We start from the raw sequence: 22,872 nt of genomic DNA, 5'->3' as shown, positions 1-22,872 counted from the left end.
TATACACATATATGAATACATATATACACACATGTATATATACACATATATGAGTACATATATACTGATATATACCAGTACATATACAGTACATATATACTGATGTGGGAACAAAGCCACTTAAATACTCTGTATATATACTGTGTGCCTTTGAAAATATAGGCTAAGATTCATGCCATCCCTTTTCATTCTTAACATTTTTACATTATATTGTACTTAGTATTTTTATTCAAAGCTCTTTCCAAGCACCAATTTTTTTCATTCATACCACAGATACTTATTGGAAACTTCCTGTATCTCAGGCACTTCCTAAGAGCCAAACATAGAGCAGTAAAGAAACCTGACCAGTTTTTGTTCTTGTAGATATTATGCTCTTGAGAGACAGAACAACCATACAAACTAAAGAGATAATTTAAAATGCTAATATAATGCATGCTATGACCACAAGAGCAGGTCATTGGCAGAAGCAAGTGACAGAGAGTGACTAGGATGTTACTGCTGTGGTCAGAAAAACGACACTTGGCTCACAGTTTCTATTTAATTGTACCTATTTTTCTGTTATCAAAGAAACAGATGGACTTACTTAATTGTTTTTGTATTTTCCAAAACGATTATATTATCTTATCCTGGTTCCTGAAGAGATAGCTTCACTGACTTAAAAGTTGATGCTATGTATTTGAGCTTTTCTAGATAGTTAATTCAAAAGTTGCTATTTTGAACTTCATTGCCATATCCCTGGTAAAATGATTACTAAATGCTATGTGCCATGTAGATTACTGTTTTGTATATAAGGAGCCATGCAAAAAATCTATGAACATGTTTGGGAAACTAAGTAAATTTACAGAATTACTTCTACCAGATAATGTATTTCCTAATCGTTTTCATTTTTGCATTAGAGACCAGTAAAATAAACATTTCGGTGTCACCTAATGTTTCCCTGAAAGTTAATGTCACAACTAGACCTCTTAATTATGACTCAGTGCACTTCCTATGATATTACAGTCTCTAAAGCTAACTTGATCTTACTTCTGATTAACAACAACAACAACAAAAACTATCACTTTAAAGCACATAGTGTACTTCATGACTCTGAAGTGCCATTCACTCTAGGATGCAGTGTTACTTCTAAAAAAGATGCTTCCAATTAAACTAAAATTCAATGCTTATTGTCACTTACATCTGTATTTTATATGTGTACACTGAAAGAGCTTTTTAAGGGGTATATGTTTATCAACCTTACACACGCATGTGGGAAAGAATAATTAAAAAACTGGTTGAGTTGTTCCTGTAAATGTTACATAATTACACGACAAATTTTCTGAGTAATTTTTCAATTCGACAATTGATATCATCTTCAAAAACACTGATAATATACTCTTTCTGCCGGGCGCGGTGGCTCAAGCCTGTAATCCCAGCACTTTGGGAGGCCGAGACGGGCGGATCACAAGGTCAGGAGATCGAGACCATCCTGGCTAACATGGTGAAACCCCGTCTCTACTAAAAATACAAAAAACTAGCCGGGCGAGGTGGCGGGTGCCTGTAGTCCCAGCTACTCTGAGGCTGAGGTGGGAGAATGGCGTGAACCCGGGAGGCGGAGCTTGCAGTGAGCCGAGATGCCGCCAATGCACTCCAGCCTGGGCAACAGAGCGAGACTCCGTCTCAAAAAAAAAAAAAAAAAAAAAAATATATATATATATATATATATATATATATATATACATACACACACACACACACACACACACTTTCCTAAAATCATATATAGAAGAACACTTCAGTAATGTGTTCTTAAGACAACTTTGTAATTATGATGATCTAGCTTACTTTTAATACCACATCAGGAATTTTACTAAATACTGTCTGATTCAATTTATTTATTCATAGTTTCTAAGAATTTAAAAGAACTCCCCAAAATGATCTCTGGGTTTTCCCACAAGCCACTGCTACCTTTTCTGCAAGTTTTGATCTGGCATTTTGATGGCTGCCCATACATAAGTAATGGTAATTATCCTCACTGGCTGATTGGTGTTGGGAGACGCTGTTGATTCCAACACACATCAAATTTCAAAGGTGTTAACATGAGAAAAAAAAAAAAATCAGTGTCTCGTGAGTGAGGAAACGGAGTAACATAGTGAGAATATTCAAGTATCACTAATTCACCATTCTACATGCCATTAGGAACATGATTTGTGGATTGAAGTCAAAATAACAACATTAACAGGAGTTGCAAAGAAGTCAATTCCAATAATCGTGAATGACTTTGAGAAGTTAAAGAACTCAGTGGAGAAAGTAATTGTAGGTGTGGTGGAAATAGCAAGAGACTAGAACTAAAAGTGCAGCCTGAAAATGTGATTGAATTGCTGCAATCTCATGATACACTTTAATAGATGAGGAATTACTATTTCAGGATGAGCAGAGAAAGTGATTTCTTGAGACAGAATCTAGTCCTGGTCAAGATGCTGTGAACAGTGTTGAAATGTCAATGGATTTAGAATAGTCTGTAAACTTAGTTATTAAACCATTTTAAAAGAAGCTCTACTGTGGGTAAAATGCTATCAAATGGCATCATAAGCTACAGAGAAATCTCTTGTGAAAGGAAGAGTCAGTCAATATGGTATTGTAGTCTTAGTTTTATTTTATTTCATATATTATTTTATTTTCTTAGTGATAGGGTCATGTTTTTTGCCCAGGCCGGAATGCAGAGCACAATCATGGCTCACTGCATCCTCAGCCTCCCAGGCTCAAGTGATCCTCCCATTGTGTTGTCTTATTTTAAGAAATTGCCACAGCTATCCCAACCATTAGCAACTAGCACCTGATCAGTCAGCAGCCATCAACACTGAAGCAGGACCTTTACCAGCAAAAATATTACAACTCGCTGAAGGGCTCAGATGATAGTAAGCATTTTTTAACAATAAAATATTTTAAAATTAATGTGTGCATTTTCTAGACATAATAATTTTGCACACTTAATATGCTGCAATACAGTACAAATGTAACTTTTTTATGTACTGGGAAACCAAAAAATATGTATAACTTGCTATATTGCAATGATTTGGAACCAAACCCACAATGTCTCTGAGGTATGCCTGCAGGTCTAGTTTATGCCTTATAGGTGTTGTGTATTATTCCATCAAATGAACAAACTAGATTTAATTGTTTTTGTAGTGTTAGGATTTCTGTTTGTTTCAGTTTTTAGGTTTTGGCAAGAATGTCTTCATTAAACATCTTAATATGTCTCCTTTAAGGTCATGTCCAGGTCTGGTTTCACTTTTTCTATGTCTCTACCATGACATACAGTCTTCTCTTTACATTGTCTTTTGCATGTATCTGCTCTCAATAATGTCTTTTATTTGGTTCTAATATTCCCAGAACAAATATATTTTTGTCTCACTTTCTGTGGTTTATTTTCGCAGTTTATCCTTGAGAGAGAAAGCAGAAAAGCAAAGATAGTGAACCGCAGCGGGAAAATTTTGAACAGAAATCAAGGAAGTTATTTTATGCCTTATGAGTATTTAACACAGGTGAAAAGATCAAGTCTTCATACCCTTAAAAGTTTTGTATTTCCATGTATATGAAATGAGTCCTGTCTCTTCCATTTCTCTTTCACCAACTTTTTAACTGCCTGGGAACTCTGTGTGTGACTTCTTCTCTGTGTTGGTTGCTTAAATCAGTTTCTTTAAGGCAAAATAAATGTTCTCAGATTGTAATCTCTTGAAGGACAAAGGGCACATCCTGTAGTTATCTTTGTTCAGTGCCTGGGACAGCATTATGACGATGAGGACTTTATTTGATTCCTACTTCTTCAGAGTAAATAGTGGTTATTAAATCACCAGAAATTTCTCTTCTTCTATTATGATGTACTCTAATACCAAGACCTTTATTTTACTGGAAAATATTCTGAACAAGCAATGCTTTAAATCTCATTGCTGCCTTTATGAATTTAATACTAATATAGCATGTAAGGATGTCAGAGAAAAGACTTTGTGAACATCACATAGCTTTATCCAATATTTATGAACCATATTGTGCTGGGATTCCCATGGAGTTATTTAGCTGTCAAACTGCTCTAAAAACAATATTTATACTATTTTAAAATCCAAAACACAATATAAGAGAAATTCAAACACTCTACTTTTTATGAGGGGTCTTATGAGTAAAATGTTTTCCTATGTCTTTGGATCTGATTCCCCTGGAAAAAAACTTAAACACATATTTCTTGTGTGTTCTAATTTATGACTTAATCATATATGAAAAATAAATTTCTTATACTTAGTAGAAGTAATTTCTATTAACAAAAATTCCAATCTTGGATGGGAGGCAATCTATGCTTAATTTCCCTAATGGAACCAAAGATGAGAAGGCTCCTCGATGTACTAAGGAGGTTAATCATTTCTTTCCTATTCCGTACTTCCCTGTTCTCTTTAAAAGACATTTCTTCAAAATCCATCCCAGCCCTACCCCATGATTCATGAAAGTGAGTAGTTTTATATGAACTAAGTGATCTACTGTCATATATTTTCATTAGTACTAGAGGCATGACCTAAAACAGTGGTTCTCAAAGTTTAGCATGCATTAGGATCATCTGAAAGGTTTGAGACACGGATTTCTGAAAGCCACCCTGGAGGTTCTAATTCAGTAGGGTGGGGCTGGACCTGTGAATTTGCATCTTTAACTCATTATCAGGTGTTGCTACTCTTATAGGTACAAAAATTACACTCTGAGAATCTAGAGAAGTTTTGAGCTTGGGCTCTTAGTAAAGATTAATAAGATTCCCTTTACTAAGAATTTGGAATTGGAGAATGTTATCAGTTATCTGGGTGTAATACCTATGAATCTGGGGCTAAAGTGGCCACATTGGGTCATGGGCAATTGGAGAAAGTTATTTTGCAGAGTAAGGAATAAATTAGATATTCATCAAGTAAAGTAAAGAGCAGAGGAAATGCAGCTTCAGAAAAAAGAGAAATGGAGAAAGCAGCTCTTCAGGTAATTTGCTAACTTCTAGTTCCAATCATTTGATATGTCTGCTTAGAGTTCTTATATTTGGGTTCTGAAAGATATCCTTTGGTAACTTTCTAATTAATGCCAACTGTTTCATCATGAAGTATTTTGCAAGTCACAGAATCTCATTGAAAAATTATTGCTGAATGAAAAACAAAAAAAAGAATGTTTTTTTCTGGACTAATCTTATATATGAAATTATTGGTTTATATTTCATATATTTCAACAATAACACAAACATAAACTCTGCTAGTGTTTATGATGACTATGGCAAAAGGCCAAAGATCTTCACTGATCAACCTATCTAAAATAGCATATGGTATTATATTGTTAATTTATTTGTTTATATTTTAGAGTCTGTCTTCAGAATGAGATCAAGGAACTTTGTTTGATTTATACTGTATTCTCCACATTTGAAATAATAATGAATAACGAACAAATACATAAATGAATAGAGGATAACACATTTTTAGCTTAAGCAAAATGTGTCTTTTTTGAGAAATATTATTTCTTGAAATTGTTGGCCAAGCCTACCAGTTGCTTTCTGTGTTATGCAAGTACTGAAAAATTAATAACATTTTCATTTTCTCATGACTTTAAATGAAATCACCAGATGTTATGTAGCCAGTTACAACAGGTCACAAATGGCGAGGTCAGAGAGTTGCACAGATACTGATCGCAGGGATTATCTATGTTAGCAATTACATAGAGAGAAGTCAGTAAGTTAGGAAAAGCTAAAATATGGTAGAAAACTATGAGAGTAGTAGCTTTGTCTGCATGTCAACCAATTTCAAAATCTCAAAGACAAACATAGCTTTTATTCTCATTTTCTCAGGCCTGTAGTTTGGCGGAGGCAACTGAGCTTTGTGCTGCATGTCTGCATGTGTATTGGGGCAGTTCTCATCCATGCATGGATGAGAGAGGAAGAAGCCAATTGAAGCATGAGTTTTTTTCTGGTAGCAGTCGGAATATTCCTAAGGCATTGGCAGAAATATGTGATGCCCCCTAAGGCATAAGATCGCTACTTTATTGCTGTTACTTAATTCATATCCCATGGATCAAAGGACATTGCATGGCTATGTTCCACATCTATGGAGCATAGAAATGTACTCCCTATATGGAGATCAGAGGGAATGAATTTTTGTTGAACAATGTTATAATTTACTTCAAGCACCAATAGGCAAAAAATAATTTTGCTGACTACTCATAAACCCAAAGTAAACACCTTCATCTATTATTCCATAGGATAAAGTAGAGCTGGAATTCAGATGATTAAAATAGTGCTGTTTTTGATGATATGTCTTCCATCCCCATTTATGTTGAAGGACTGAGTCAGAGTTCAATTATAGAAATAGATCAACTACATTAATTTAGAAGAAATGCAATATGGAGAACTGGCTTTAAACATGTAGAAAGGACAGGAATATCAACAGGGGAAAGGGTGATATTATCTACAGAAAGAAAAAGCAAAAGATATGATACTCAAAGATCAAAAGCTGTGAAAGTCCTTGACCTAGAGTCCATGAGCTTGTGCCTGACGCAATTCTGTTAGAAACTCTGTTGTAGTTGGTGTTTGATCCACCAAAGAGGTTACAGCTTAACCAGCCCAGGACTGACACTGAAAAAGTAGCCTTTCCCAGATTGCTGAAGTTCAGTATCATCCTCTCTGTCTGCATTTCTAGCAACTTTCAACAACTACCAAAGTGAATGAACCAGAAATGCAAAGCTTCTCTCTTCCTCCTGCTTTCTGATTTCATGTTCCCTCTCCTAATGGTAAGTACTCATGAAAAAGCCAGCTGTCAGAGGAGGTCTGAGGAATATAATGTGCTGACCTCAGTCTCCCAACTCATAGCAGACAGGCAGGATGGAAGTTAGGGGTCAAGAACAAATAGACAAATGATCTCCGCAAAGTGTCCTTATCTTTTGGCTGGAGGAATGTGGACAATCTTTTTGCAGGAGGACTTAGGGAGAGGAGAGAGAAGTGACAAAAATAGATAATTGATAGGACAGCATTTTTTGACTTACCAGTCAGTTAGGTTTAATTTCTGGCCAAAACAAGTAGGCTCAAGCTAGAAGCTTAAATAATTCATTTCATTAACTGCACTATGAGATCCCAGGAATAGAGCTTTGGTGCTTCAGGGTCAACTTGATACTGTGCACAAAATATAGCACTTAAAGAAACTTCAAGGACTGAAAATGAGTCTCAGCACAAACTTGGTTCAGTTCCTAGAAAAGAATGCCAGAGTAGAAAAAATTATACTCGAATCATCATGACACATGCCAGATACCACCAGCCTTCATACTCTCTACAATAACAAATTGGGAGAACAGGGATTTTAGAAGAGATGAATTTTTTGCTCAAACTGATGAAAGTTTTGAATCCAGTGGAAATTAGTATTTAATGTGACATAGTGTTGTTACAGCCTTATGAACTCTAAGACAGTTTATAAAACTATAGAACTTAAGAAATGAAATGAAACTAGTCCATCTAATCTAAATTGTACGTATGATGACCCACAAAAGGAAATATATTTTATGATGGATTAGACACACACATACACACCCAGAGAGAGACACATCCAAACATAACTTTTAAAAATGTTTCATGAAACAGGACTCACCCTCATGTGGTATGTTTTGACGTTTTCTAGTTTTTCTATTCTATACCATTTTATTTATTACAAGAATGCTGGTTGTGATCCATTTATTTGATTTCATGACTACTTTTCATGACTTTAAAGGAGGTATAACAGCCTTCTTTCAATTTAGAAAACACTGATCACAGCTAATTCTCACCTTATAATAAAAAACATTGAGACATGTTTTGATAAATCTTTATATGTTTCTTAATGTTCCTTATGCATTAATGTTCCTTAATGTTCCTTAAGGTTGCCTTATGTTGTTTTCAGTCATAAAATCCTTAAAAAGTTAGGTTACAACTAAAGTGTTTTTAACATTATTAGAATTTTCATTTTTTAGTGAATGTTTTACAATGATTACAAGTATGTATTTGAACTGCATGTTTCATGAGCTAATCTGATTTCCCCCAAGGAAATTATTAGCCCTTTAAGAACAGAGAAAATGAAAATGGACAAGTGGGATCTAATTAAAGAGCTAGAGCTCTGCACAGCAAAAGAAACTATCAACAGAGTAAACAGACAATTTACAGAAAGGGAGAAAATATTCACAAACTATGCATTTGACAAAGGTCTAATATCCAGAATCCATAAGGAACTTAAACAGTTCAACAAACAAATAACAACCGCATTAAAAATGGGTAAAAAACATGAACAGACGCTTCTTAAAAGAAGACATGCAGGCAGCCAACGAATATATGAAAAAAATGTCCATTATCACTAATCATTAGAGAAATGCAAATCAAAACCACAATGAGACAACATCTCACACCAGTCAGAATGGCTATTATTAAAAAGCTGAAAACAATAGTGAGGTAGTAGAGAAAAGGTAATACTTATATACTTTTGGTGGGAATGTAAATTAGTTCAGCCACTGTGGAAAGCAGTTTGAAGGTATCTCAAAGAACTTAAAATAGAACTACCATGTGACACAGCAATCCCTCTACTGGGTATACACCCAAAAGAAAATACATTGTTCTACAAAAAAGACACATGCACTTGTATATTCATCACATTCAATAACAAAGACTATATGGGTTCAACCAAGATGCCTATCAATGGTGGACTGGTTAAAGAAAATGTGGTTCAAACATATCATGGAATACTATACAACCATAAAAAAGAATGAAACCATGTCCTTTGCAGCTACATGGATGCAGCTGGAGGCTATCATTCCAAGCAATCTAACACAGGAAGATAAAACCAAATACTGCACGTTTTCACTTATAAGTGGAAGCTAAACGTTGAGTAAACATGGGCACAGAGATGGGAAAAACAGACACTGCAGAATGCTTGAGTGGAGTGTGGGCTGGAAGCCTACCTGTTAGGTACTATGCTCACTGCCTAGGTGATGGGATTATTCCTACACCAAACCTCAGTGACACATAATTTATCTATGTAACAAATCTGCACATGTACTCCCTGAACCTAAAATAAAAGTAGAAAAAAAAAAAAAAAACAACCCAGAGCTATGTCCACTGTTCCTGCTTATCTCCTACAGTAATACAATTCTAAGCAAATACTTCTAGGACTCAGTGAAGGCATATTTAATTCAGTGACAGAAAAACAATTATAAAGACAAAATTTCTAAATTCACATGTCCGTGTGTTAGTGGACAGGCTTCTGTGTCACCTTTCAAAACATAAAATATAAATCGTAGAAGTTACTTAATAATATGGAAAAGCTAACATTTCTTTTGTTAGTCAACACAAACTGTTGATATAGTGACTAAAAATGTTCTTGGTCTGGAGTCCATTACTATTAACATAAAGAGTTTTTAGATTTATAAGCACAGAGTTTGGAATAGACAAGTCTTCAGACTATACAACTAACTTACAGTTTTCTCAAATCTGTAGAGTGCTGGTATACTGAACAACCTCACAGTTACCCAAGATTCTTGTCCAGCTAAAGTGTTTGGATTTCACGAAGAAAACAAGCAGGTAGGCTGATTTTATATGAAAAAGAAAGGAAACAATCTCCACAGAGACTTTCAATTCTGCTTTTCTATCAAACAGAATTTTTATGGCTTTGGCATAAACCTTTGAAAAGCTGGAATTTTAATAGAAATGCCAATGTAGTTTTAAATAGAGCACCCCTGAGCTATGCTTGCATTACAGGGAAATTCAATGTCCTTCATAGCAACTGAATCTTGGAAATACAAATGGCATAGTTCCATTCAGTATTTAGCTACTTGGAAATCTTTCTTTTCATAGGAAATGAATTTGTTGCCATTTACATTTTTCAAGTACTAAATAATTTTTAAAATTGCTATAATCAATTTAAGCCTACGTACTTAAAACTACTACTTAGGCAAGTCTAAGTATTATAGTGCACAAATATGGTGAAATATATTTATTACCCATGGAGTGCAACACTTCATATGTAGTCAATAGAATGCAGTAAAAAGAATACTACAGCCTGAGAAAGAATACTTGATTGTGAGAGCTAAATTTGGCATTTATTATCTGTGAGATATTGGCAGATCACTTATCAATTTATGTCTCAGTATTCTGACAGCAAAACGGAACAATAATGACATTCTTAAATGGCTACTGTGAGAACCAACTGAGACATAAAAAGTGAGAAGTGATTTTCAAGCACAGAAAAGATATTAAAGATGTAAAGCATATATTTGTATGTATATTATGTGTATGTATGTTTACATATATTTGTATATATGTTCTGATTTTAAAATATATAATGATTGTAAACAGATGTAATACTATGTAAAACACAGGAAATATTTAAAAATTATGGACAGGGTAAGACCCTGTCTCAAAAAAACAGGATCACAAAAAACCTAAAATATGAAAAAATATCAGTTTAATTTCTCTGTAAAATTCTATAAATATTGCTATTTTATACTTTATATATTTAAATTATTTCAGAGCTAAAAATTTTAGAGTTTTTGTTATTTGCACAAACACCTTTGTAAGTAAATAGATACGTGTATATGTGTGTGAGTGTGCACAAATATGTGTATGTATACCCACACACATATAATTACTTTTTTCAGGAAAAATACTTGAAGTAGATTTATTAAGTCACATTGGTGAAGATATGAATAGCTAATTGTCCTCTAGAACTTAATGCTAACTTTTGATCCCATTACGTAGCGAATCAAAATTCTTGGGTATTTATCACTTGAAACAAATCTTTGTTCAATAGTTAAAAAATATTGGTCTTTCAGTAGTATATTTTGGCTTACTAGAATAGTTTTTAAAATTATTGGGCATGTTATTAATGTTGTTTATTTTTCTATGAGGTAATTAGTATCTTATTTTATTAATTTGTATGCTTATTTGCTGAACTCTAGTATTCTTGAGTATTGGGAGAATAATCCTTCTTCATGGAGAGTTTTTTAAAAATTGGATCATTAAATGAGACAATTATAACCTAGATTATGGAGAAAATTATTAATAGCATATCAAAGGTGTCATAGTGAATAAGATACCATTAGAATATTAATTATAATGTTCCATAGCTCATGTTTTTTTAAAACATAAAGTTCTAGAAAAACAAAATCATGAAATCAATTACTACAAATCATTTCATAGAATGAACTATATAATTATATGTTTTCTATATTTTTTCCTGGAAATTGATTCAACCAATAAATATTTATTAATCACCTAATAGATCTAGTCACCTTGCTGGCTGGGAGAACAGGTATTGTATAATTTAAAAAATAGATATTAATAAAGTATATCACTCTAATAGGATTAAAAGTTAATTGTTAAATGCTCTATGGGTGAATGAGTAAACAGATTGTGATTCATCCCCACAAAATAATATGACTTAGCAATATAAAAGAACACATTCTTGCGACATGCAACAAATTGGATGGATCTCAAGTGCATTATGCTAAGTGTAAAAGGGAATTTCAAAAGCTTGCATTTGGTATGATTCCACTATTCCACTATACATTTCCAGAATGTATACTATTCTGGAAATAATAAAATTATAGTGATGAGGAACACATTAGTGGTCATCAAGGGTTAGGGCTGTGGGAAGGGTGTGACTAGAAGATTGTAGCAGGGGGAATTTTGTTTGGAATGACAGAATATTACTGTATCCTGATTTTGTGGTGGTTACAAATCAACATATGTGAAACAATCATATAGAACTATACACAAACACACACACACACACACACATGCACATAAAATGTGCCCATAAAAACCTAGTGAAATATGTCTGAAATCTGTAATTTAGTTAATAGTATTAAGCCAATGTCCATTTCCTGGTTTTGATCATTATACTTTAGCTATGTAAAATGTTATCACTTCGGGTAGCTGGGTGAAGGATGCCTTAGAACGTTCTGCAGTATGTTTACAACTTCTATACAAATATATTTTCAAACTTCAATAATTGAAAAATACATAACCATTGTTCTATATACTGTACAGTCTTCAAGATTATCACAGTTGATTATGACTGATAAACAGTTAATTCCAATAAGATAAGACCCATGTACAATGTATCACCACTCTATCTCCAACACCTGTAATATTTCCTAGAATATAGAAGGCACTCAATAAACTCTGCTGACTGAAAAAAATTAACACAAAAATTATCCACCAGGTGAATCTGAAATAAATAAGCTAATTGCATATTCTTGTAGTTTTAGATTGTTTCTAACTTCTGCAGATACAATGTCACCACAAAGAGCATCTTCACTGATACAGTTTCTCCCCTACCCTTTAAGGTTTTTAAATACTTTTTCTTAAGTATCAATTCTAAGGAATGAGGCTACTGGTTTAGACCTATGTAACTTATTTGGAACTTAACCTTGATGAATTACTTTCTTTTTCTTTCTTTTCTTTCTTCTTCTTCTTTTTATTTTTATTTTTATTTTTATTTTTTTTGGCATCTCCCTCTGTTGCTGAGGTTGGAGTACAGTGGCACAATATTGGCTCACTACAACCTTTGCCTCCTGGGTTCAAGCGATTCTCCTGCCTCAGCCTCCCGAGTAGCTGGGATAACAGGCGCGTGCCACCACACCTGGCTAATTTTTTGTATTTTTAGTAGAGATGGGGTTTCACTGTATTGGCCAGGCTGGTCTTGAACTCCTGACCTTGTGATCTGCCCATCTAGGCCCCCTGAAGTGCTGAGATTACAGGCATGAGCCACTGTGCCTGGCCTCAAGTTGATGAATTACTTTACAATTTATTGTATTAGTTTATTTTCCTGAAGTGATACGGTTTGTATACTTGTCCCGTCTAAATCTCATGTTGAGATTTAATCCCCAGTTTTAGAGGTGGGGCCTGGTGGGGTCATGGGGGCAGATCCCTCATAGCTTGGTGCTGTCCTCACAGTGGTGCATTCTCATGAGATCCAGTTGTGGTAAAGTGTGGCACCCCCACTCCCACTCTCTTGTGCCTGCTTTTGCCATGTGAAATGTCTGCTCCCCCTTCGCCTTCCACCATGAATAAAACCCTGAGGCCTCCCAGAAGTGAAGCAGATGCCAGTCTCATGTTTCTTGTACAGCCTGAAGACTGTGAGCCAATTAAATCATTTTTTCTTATAAATTACCCAGCCTCACGTATTTCTTAATAACAACACAAATGAACCAATGCACTATGTATTATAATTTACTGTAACATTTTAACTCCTTCATCCCCCACTTCATCCCTGAAATCCTACTCTATACCTGAGTCTTACCTGATGATGCCTGCTACTCGACTACTCCCTTAAATCCCTACCCAAATCTAAATCTCATTTTTGTACTGCACATCATGACCTAAGATGTGATAAGGAGTATTATCATGAAGATTATGCTGCTAAGTGTCTTCACCCTTTGTGTGTGTGCGTGCACATATATATCACATATGAGACAGTCATTAGATGAACATAATTGTGAAATTCATTTATGAAGCAAACTTTAGGAATGTTTCAATTAGATTCTGTGTTAACCAATTTACATTTTGTGTACAGTGTTAGCAACATTGACAAGTTCAAGTTGAAAATCCTGAGTAAGTCTTCAGGATAAATGTTATTAATGCCATTCATTAAAATGTAGAAGCATTTTATTTTTTAAGGTAATTCACTAACCACATGTCATCAAGATTAGGGTAACACTGTCCTTTTGAAGATTTGATTATTTTTCTACATTGTCTAACTTCTGAAACTAGACTTATAGTATTTAATGTGTTCCTTTTGCCAGAAAATGAAGACCCATGCTATCTAAATTATTGCCTTAACATTTTCAGCAATTTTAGAAATAAACTGAAATATATTTGGAAATTTTTGTTTCAAAACTGGCTTTTAGCCTAGCATGGTGGAGTATACCTGTAGTCCCAGCAAATCAGGAGGCTGAGTGGGGAGGATTACTTGAGCCACAGAGTTTGAGGCTGCAGTGCAAGTTTGAGACCATCCCTAGCAATATAGTGAGACCCAATCTTTCCAGAAAATTAAAATAAAATAAAATAAAATAAAATAAAAAGTTGGCTGGGCATGGTGGCATTTGCCTGTAGTCCCAGCTGCTTTGGAGACTGAGGCAGGAGGATTACTTGAGCACAAGCATTCGAGGCTGCAGTGAGCTATGATGGCACCACTGCTCTCCAGCCTAGGTGACAGAGTGAGACTCTGTCTCTATAAAAATAAATTAATAACTGAAAATACATAAAATCCAGCTTGTAATTTTTTTAAATAACAGATATACCAATTTTTAGTTTTTATCAAAAAATGATGCTTAGTTGACAAGGATTTTTACTTCAATTGCAAAACTTTAATTCCTGAGACTTTCTAAATTTCAGGAAGAACATTTACTGGAAATAGTATTTGACTTTTCTGAGTCATGACCCTGCACTCTCTAAGGTGACTTTTTGTGGCCAGGAAATTTCAATTAGTAGCTTAAAGTGACAGATGTGCACACCAAAATGAATTTCCTTCTAACATATTAATCTAGAAAGCATTTAAGAGTTAAAGTTGATGCATTTTCCAGTAAATTCATTACTTCCCTTTAATGGGATTTTATAAAAAGTAAATTTATAATGTATTTATTCTTTTGAAGGTCTATGGAAGATACCCCATTTCTCATTTGTGTAAAAATGATATTTAAATAACACTTGACTATTTTGATAGCAATCATGGAATACTTAACCATTAAGCTCATTAATTCAAAGCACAAGATTTTGTGACAGTCTGTGAGGCGGGATATGCCCATTTAATAATGATAATGTGCCTGGCTTGAATTTACCAACTGTAATCCCAATGTATGGTAAATGTTTGATATTTAATGATTAATACAAAATGAGATTAAGACTCACAGAAGACTACTATGGGAAAGAGCGATTACGCACTCATACTTGGCAAAGCAATAATTGTCAGTTTCTAATTAATGAATTATCTCAATTGGTTAATGTAAATGTTTTCTTGCCACATACTGTGTTTCTAACTCTGACAACTGGTCTCTCAAAACCTGCATTTTTAGTCCAAAGAAATACTGAGGGTAGGATGGGTAGACAAAGTTAAATGAATCAATGTTAAGTCTATAATTTGCTATTTTTAATACATTATTAAATACTATCTCAAAACATTGTTCTATTAAATAACCTTATATAGTCTTTTTTTGTACATAAATAACATATTGATCAGGTCTTTACATGACACCATTGTTTGAATAGTGTAACTGTGACACACAAATTAGCACATAAGAAATAATTTTAAAGTGAGCACTGGCATTAACATGTTAGACCTAATACCATGAAAACCCTAGAAGAAAACCTAGGTAATACCATTCAGGACATAGGCATGGGCAAGGACTTCATGTCTAAAACACCAAAAGCAATGGCAACAAAAGCCAAAATTGACAAATGGTATCTAATTAAACTAAAGAGCTTCTGCACAGCAAAAAAAACTACCATCAGAGTGAACAGGCAACCTACAGAATGGGAGAAAATTTTTGCAATCTACCCATCTGACAAAGGGCTAATATCCAGAACCTACAAAGAACTCAAACAAATGTATAAGAAAAAAACAAAGAACCCCATCAAAAAGTGGGCAAAAGATATGAACAGACATTTCTCAAAAGAAGACATGCGCACAAGCCTACAGACACATGAAAAAATGCTCGTCATCACTGGCCATCAGAGAAATGCAAATCAAAACCACAATGAGATACCATCTCACACCAGTTAGAATGGCAATCATTCAAAAGTCAGGAAACAACAGGTGCTGGAGAGGATGTGGAGAAATGGGAACACTTTTACACTGTTGGTGGGACTGTAAACTAGTTCAACCATATGGAAAACAATATGGCAATTCCTCAAGGATCTAGAACTAGAAGTACCATATGACCCAGCCATCCCATTACTGGGTATATACCCAAAGGATTATAAATCATGCTGCTGTAAAGAAACATGAACACGTATGTTCATTGCGGCACTATTCACAATAGCAAAGACTTGGAATCAACCCAAATGTCCATCAGTGACAGACTGGATTAAGAAAATGTGGCACATATACACCATGGAATACTATGCAGCCATAAAAAAGGATAAGTTTGTATCCTTTGTAGGGACATGGATGCAGCTGGAAACCACCATTCTCAGCAAATTATCACAAGAACAGAAAACCAAACACCGCATGTTCTTACTCATAGGTGAGAACTGAACAATGAGATCACTTGGACTCGGGAAAGGGAACATCACACACCGGGGCCTATTATGGGGAGGAGGGAGGGGGGAGGGATTGCATTGGGAGTTATACCTGATGTAAATGACGAGTTGATGGGTGCTGACGAGTTGATGGGTGCAGCACACCAACATGGCACAAGTATACATATGTAACAAACCTGCATGTTATGCACATGTACCCTAGAACTTGAAGTATAATAATAAATAATAATAATAATAATAAAGTGAGCACTGGATCGTTTCTTTCTTACCAGTTTCTGGCTCTCTCAAATGGAAAAAAGAAAAGCTTAAAGACTTAAAGGCATTTAGTTGCATTGAACTTTAAAGCAACTCAGGACCAATATGTCTCACTGCTAAGTTATATTTAGTCTTTCTGGGGTGAATAGTTTTATCTTTTTAGATAAATGGAATTATAAAAGTTTTAAATTGCTCTTGTCTTATGTTAAATATGAATAATAATACTTATAACCTGACTATTTTAGAGAGATATAATGAGGAGGATTTATGAGATGCATGAAAAAATCTCCAAGCTTCTTGGAACAAAAGCTTCACATATCTACATTTCTGGAAATATAAAAATACTTGAGCATCAATCATGGCATGAAAGATGTGCTGGCATTACAGTACATGTTAAACTCTATGCACATCTGATCTGATTTGAGGAGTTTGTATATCATTTTTTTCCCATAAGAATTCCATATCATTTTACAAATATTTCCAGTCACTACACTATGATGAACTATAAGCTAATTACCAATTTACAGGCAAATTTATATTATAATTTTTGGGAAGCATGGGGGTTGGAAATAACAATAAATAAACATGGTTAAAATTGGTTTGGCCAGGTGTAATGGTTCACACCTGTAATCTCAGCACTTTGGAAGGCTCAGGTTGAAGAATCACTTGACACCAGAAGTTTGAGACCAGTCCTAGCAAATATAGCAAGACCCCATGTATTAAAAATAAAAATTAAAAATTAAAAAGCTGGCTGGGCATGGTGGTGTTTCCTGTAGTCCCAGCTGCTCTGGAGACTGAGGCAGGAGGATTGCTTCAATACAACAGTTTGAGACTTCAGTGAGCTATAATTGAGCCACTGCCCTCTGGCCAGGGCAACTGTGTGAGACCCAGTGTCAAAAAACAAAAGTCTTAAATAGTAAAATAAATTGTTTGATTTACATAACCACAAGAATTGAGATAGCACTGTCTTCAGACAATGATTGATTTAGAGACTCAATAGTCAATGACATTCCCAAGGAAGATGCTTCCTCTACTTTCTACTTTGCCTTAAAATCTGTTGGTGTTATCCTAAAGCTTTTTCCCATCATGGTATGAAGATGGCTTTTAGCAGCTCATGAGACTGCAAGTTTGCTTCTCATAGCGTAGCCTCAGAAATCTTTTGAAAACTCCAGAATTTGCTGATGGACTTAGCCTAGGTCACATGTTTTACTGTGACACCATTAATATGTCAGTTTGTTTGATACATAGATCCCCAAGTGAAAATTGGGACCTGTTGTGAAGGTTGAGTTTAATATTCAGGTGAACAAAGATATATATCTCAATGTATATGTAAATCTAGATATATCAGCTTCAAAAATTAATGCCTATTCAGAGCAAGTTAGCTATTTTTTATGTTAAAAATATAAGTATAAATGGTATGCCAAGGGCTTACTTGCATGTTAGTATCAAAATAGCTTATATATGCCCTCAAAATTTGTATTTCAAAATGGCATGCCTCATTCTAATTTTATTGCATATGCATATATATGTGTATGCTTTTGTGCATGTATTTTTTTCAATTTCTGAAAATTTCTAGACTACACTTACATATTCCAGAAAGCAAACCTGGTCTTCAGTTTCCACTTCACTTTGGCGTCTGCTTCCGTTCTATTGATCCTTGCTCTCTACCCACCTATTGGACGGCACATCTCTGCTTTCTTTTTTTTTTTTTTCTGAGACAGAGTCTCACTCTGTCACCCAGGCTGGAGTGCTTTGGCACGATCTCGGCTCACTGCAACCTCCACCTCCCGGATTCAAGCGATTCTCCTGCCTCAGCCTCCCCAGTAGCTGGAACTACAGGCGCCCGCCACCACTCCTGGCTAATTTTTTATATTTTTAGTGGAGACAGGGTTTCACGGTGTTTCGATCTCCTGACCTCGTAATCTGCCTGCCTCAGCCTCCCAAAGTGCTGGGATTACAGGCATGAGCCACCGCGCCCAGCCAGCTCTGCTTTCTTTAAGGCCATGGAGTTTGGTGTTTCTCTGTATAAAATGCTTTTACTAAGCTCCTTATGGAACTCCACAAGGAGCTGGCTGGCTTCTCATCATTTCGGGTGTCTATTCAAAAGTCATTCTTAAAAGAGGCCTTCTTGGCCATCTTTTCAAGATGATGCCCCATCATCTATTATATTAACTTATTTTATTATTCTGATAATACTAATCAGTATCTAAATTTTTTATACTGCTCTTTTTTTTTAAATCGCCAATTACTTTATTTATCTCTTCACATTAGAATGTTAGCTTTATAAGAGACATTGTCTCGTTTATCAAGACTGTTTTGCTCACCCATGTATTCCCTGCATAGAATTGTGTCTGGTATATAGCAGGTGTGACAAACATGTGGAAAATGAGCAAATGAATGTGTTATCTCTGTGATTCTTCTCTCTTGTCCTGCTTCTCAAGTATGAGCGTGAATTTGTCCTTAGTTTCTCACTGAGGAAGTTAAACTTAAAACATTATAGAAGAGAATCAAAACCTTCGGTGTAATTTATAACTGGCCAATCTCAGAGCTGTCTAATTTATAGACAGGCCAATCTCAGAGCTAAAAGGTACATCTAAACTAGAACTTGACTATTAAGAGGCTCCTAACAAGATAGCTCCTGCCTAGCTTCCAGCCTGTGTCTATGCTATATTGGCCAATTTCCATTTCTCCTAATTCCTCTACTCGCCACCCACCTAAACCAGTATTCTTTAGCATGACAATCCTACTAGCCATGGAAAGACAGATATTTCTCTTTTCTCCTAGTCTAAGACTCACCAACTCAGTTTCTGTTCCAAGTTTGACCTCTTCCCCGAATGATTTTCATGAACATTTCTATTCTGTTTAAGGACAATTTCACTTCCAACCACACACATATGATCTTGCCCAACTTCTTCTAAAGAATAATCCTATTGGGACAAATACTCTTCCATCAGCCCCTCTCTTGAAAAACACACCATTTGCCTTGAATAATAATAGCACGAGAAATCAACAATCTAATAGTTCAATGTTTAGCCAAGCCCAATTTATTGCCAATATACAGTTTTGTCTGTTTGATTTTTACCCCCAAGCTAGAGTTAACTGAGCTTTCAGGTCTTTCCTGAAGTCCTTTGAGGTCTCTCTTGCTGACAGCTTGTGGCCATTGTTTTCACAAAAATGTCCCTAAGGGCTTACTTAATTTTCAGAGAGAGCACGTTCTAAATCCATCCTTGGAGAACAGTTCCTCTAAGGGAAGGACAATCTGTGGAAATGTAACTCTGCTTGCAACAAAGCCAGCCTCTTTATATTATCTTAGAAAGCAATTGCATTCCTTGGAGTCACATCACTGATTTACATCCTCAAAATTAAAGAAGTCCATTTTCAGTGTGTGGTGTTCCTGGAACAATAAAACAGCCTCTCTGAAAGAAGAATCATCTCTAACAATTGGAAGGCAGAAAATTTCCTGACTGCTTTAAAAGAACAGGTTTGTTTAGTTTAGATTTTATTTCTTTGCTCTACACCCTTTCAACCTTGCCTATGCTAGCTTTAGATTTCAGGAATATTAGCATGAAGTTTGAATCTAAATTAAAATAAAAGTGTCGGGTATACACATAATCCATAGACATCTCTGCTAGTAAGATGTCTGCTTAAGGCTTTCAGATGCTCTTTCAGGGATCACTGCCTTTTCCACCTTCCAAACTGTTTTTATGTCATAATTAGCCAGTTATACCATCTTGGGAAGAAGTGAGCCAAATTGAGATTCACAAGTGGAATACAGGTATGAGCAAAAGTGTTGAATAAAAATGTTCAAAAAAACCTAGCTGTCTGCCCTACCATTCTCCAACAGGAGAAATGGCATCACAAACAACTTTAGTTACATTCTTCCAATTTACAGGTACATAACATTTGGAAGAGTGACAAAGGGTTAAGGTTTTCTCGTATCAGGAAGAAAACATATTTCATGCACATCATAAGGATTTTGAAAACTGATTGATCAATGGTGAAGGATTTAAGCCAATAATCAAGAGTTGCTGCTCATATTCTCTGATAAATTTCAGTTTCTCCAGAAGAAATTCATACATTTGTCTACATGTAAATCATGTGGACAGTTCTCCTCTAGGGATTATAGAATTCTTAATGCTGAACTTGATATAACTTGGAGGTTAAATATGGAGTCATATTTAAAAATAGTTTTTTTCCCCCCTTAGGCTTCCAATGATATAGGCCAAATACTTGAACTTGGGGTTTGCTAACCTTTAAGGCCAAAAGTCTTAAGAGAGAAAAGCCCATGTTAATGGCTTAATGTAGAGTAGTGGAGACATCTGACAAAGGGAATTCATTTTAGTAGCACTTTAATGAAGTGAGAGTTTGGCAAGAGAAGCTGAGAAGTCAAAGGTTGAGGTGGTAATGGACTGGATTTCTCTTGAATTATTGGGACTTCAGTTTGATTGATTTAGTAAAAGATATACTTAAGGCCATTATGGATAGAGCACTCAAAGGTGCCATTATCTCAATCCTCTCATTGCTACTACTTCAATCCTTCTAGAAACTGTTACTTCCTCTTAATTCTTATTGCCTTTCTCTATTGCTGTATTAGTGTCTCAATTAGTATCTCACATGTCATTGTTTCTTGCTATAGTTCATCTTCCAGATTTCACACAGAATTATCATTCTGAAACACAACTGCTAAAATCATATTTGACTTACAAGAAGGTAAATTGCCTCTACCTTAATGTACAGCTATGGCAATATCTATCAAAATTAAAAATATCACTTAACCAAGTAATTTCAAGAAGTTGTCTTGTAGCTTTATACTTATCCATGTAAAATGGTGAATGCCTAAGAATATCCATTGTGGTGCAGAAGACATAAAAAATATCTGGAAAAAGCTAAATACCTATCTGTGAAAGACAGGCTATATTGACTATGGTACATTCAAACAATGGCATTCATGTAATCATTATAATGAATAAAACAGATTTGCATGTATGAAAATGCATTGTCTGTTAGATTTATTTACTATGGAAAAATAAACAAGATACGGAATAGTGTATGGGGAAAAATATTTAGAAAGAGTAGAAGGGTAAACATGAAGGTGTTCATACCCATTACCTCTTAGGAGGGATCTAGGAGAAAAAAGTAGGTGGGAGACTCACTTGTTATTGTAAACAGTTTGCTTATTTATGAATTCAACTTGTGCTGTAATGCTCATTAAAATATAATTGTTTTTAAAAATCATATAATGGCTTTCAATAATCTCTTGGATAACCTAAAAATCTATTAGTATTATATTTATTATAAAGACAGATGCATCTGATACAATAACATTAGTATTATATATAATATAATGCCATATATATCTATGATGTCATATATATATATATACCTAATAATGCCACATACAGATGATATTTTGAAGATAATATATTATTATATACCTAATATAAATACATAACAGTGGTGTATGGGAGTATTCCTGTTGCCAGTTACCAATTTAAAATCTTCCAAAATTTGCACCAACAGAGCTTTCTTAGTTTGTACAAGTCACATAGCAGGGAGTTTGGTGGTCTCTGTTATAAATTAGTTCTGTGTGATTTTGAAGAATTGCTTAAAGTGGAACGTTTTTAAATTTTTAAAAATGACATTTATTGAACACTATATAAAATTCACAGTATATAAAATATAATTCATAATCTCAGTACTTACAGAAACTTTTATAAGTTTGGGAACTGAGAGGTAAGGGAGGTCAAATAACTTACTCAACATCACCCAGCAAGTACATGAAAGAGTCATGATTTGAACACAGTTCTCCTGGCTGAAACCTGTGCTTACTCTCTCCTCAGGGACACCTCCAGAAGTGATGTTGAGAGGAGCCGGGCACATTCCTCAGCCCCGGGCTCAAAACAAACAAGCCCAGTACAAACACACCCCATCCTCCCATCTCACCACATATCGCCACATATCTCTCAAACTTCCTGAGCCCAGTACAAACACATCCCATCCTCCCATCTCACCACATATCACCACATATCTCTCAAACTTCCTGGGCCCAGTACAAACACCACCTAGAAAGTCTCCGATAAGGAGACAGCCGTTCAAAGTTTTACTGAAAGCGCGGGAACCAAAAGAATTCCTTTGTTCCCCTGTAACTTTCGGGCTATAAAAAGCAAACACTTGCATTGTTTGGGGCCCTCTTGTATGCTGAGTAATGGAGGGACCAAGTTTGAACTTGTCATAAAGATCCTTGCCGCTTGGCTTTGACTCTGGACTCTGGTGGTCTTCTTTGGGGAACAGAGGGTCTGGGCATTACATCTGGGGGCTCGTCCGGGATTCCCCAAGCCCACCAGACCCCTGGTCAACGG

This window comes from Macaca fascicularis, chromosome 12 (genome assembly GCF_037993035.2).
Source record: "Macaca fascicularis isolate 582-1 chromosome 12, T2T-MFA8v1.1".
Classification (NCBI taxonomy): Eukaryota; Metazoa; Chordata; class Mammalia; order Primates; family Cercopithecidae; genus Macaca; species Macaca fascicularis.
The sequence above is the reverse complement of the archived record's forward strand: the minus strand, read 5'-3'. Positions refer to the sequence as shown.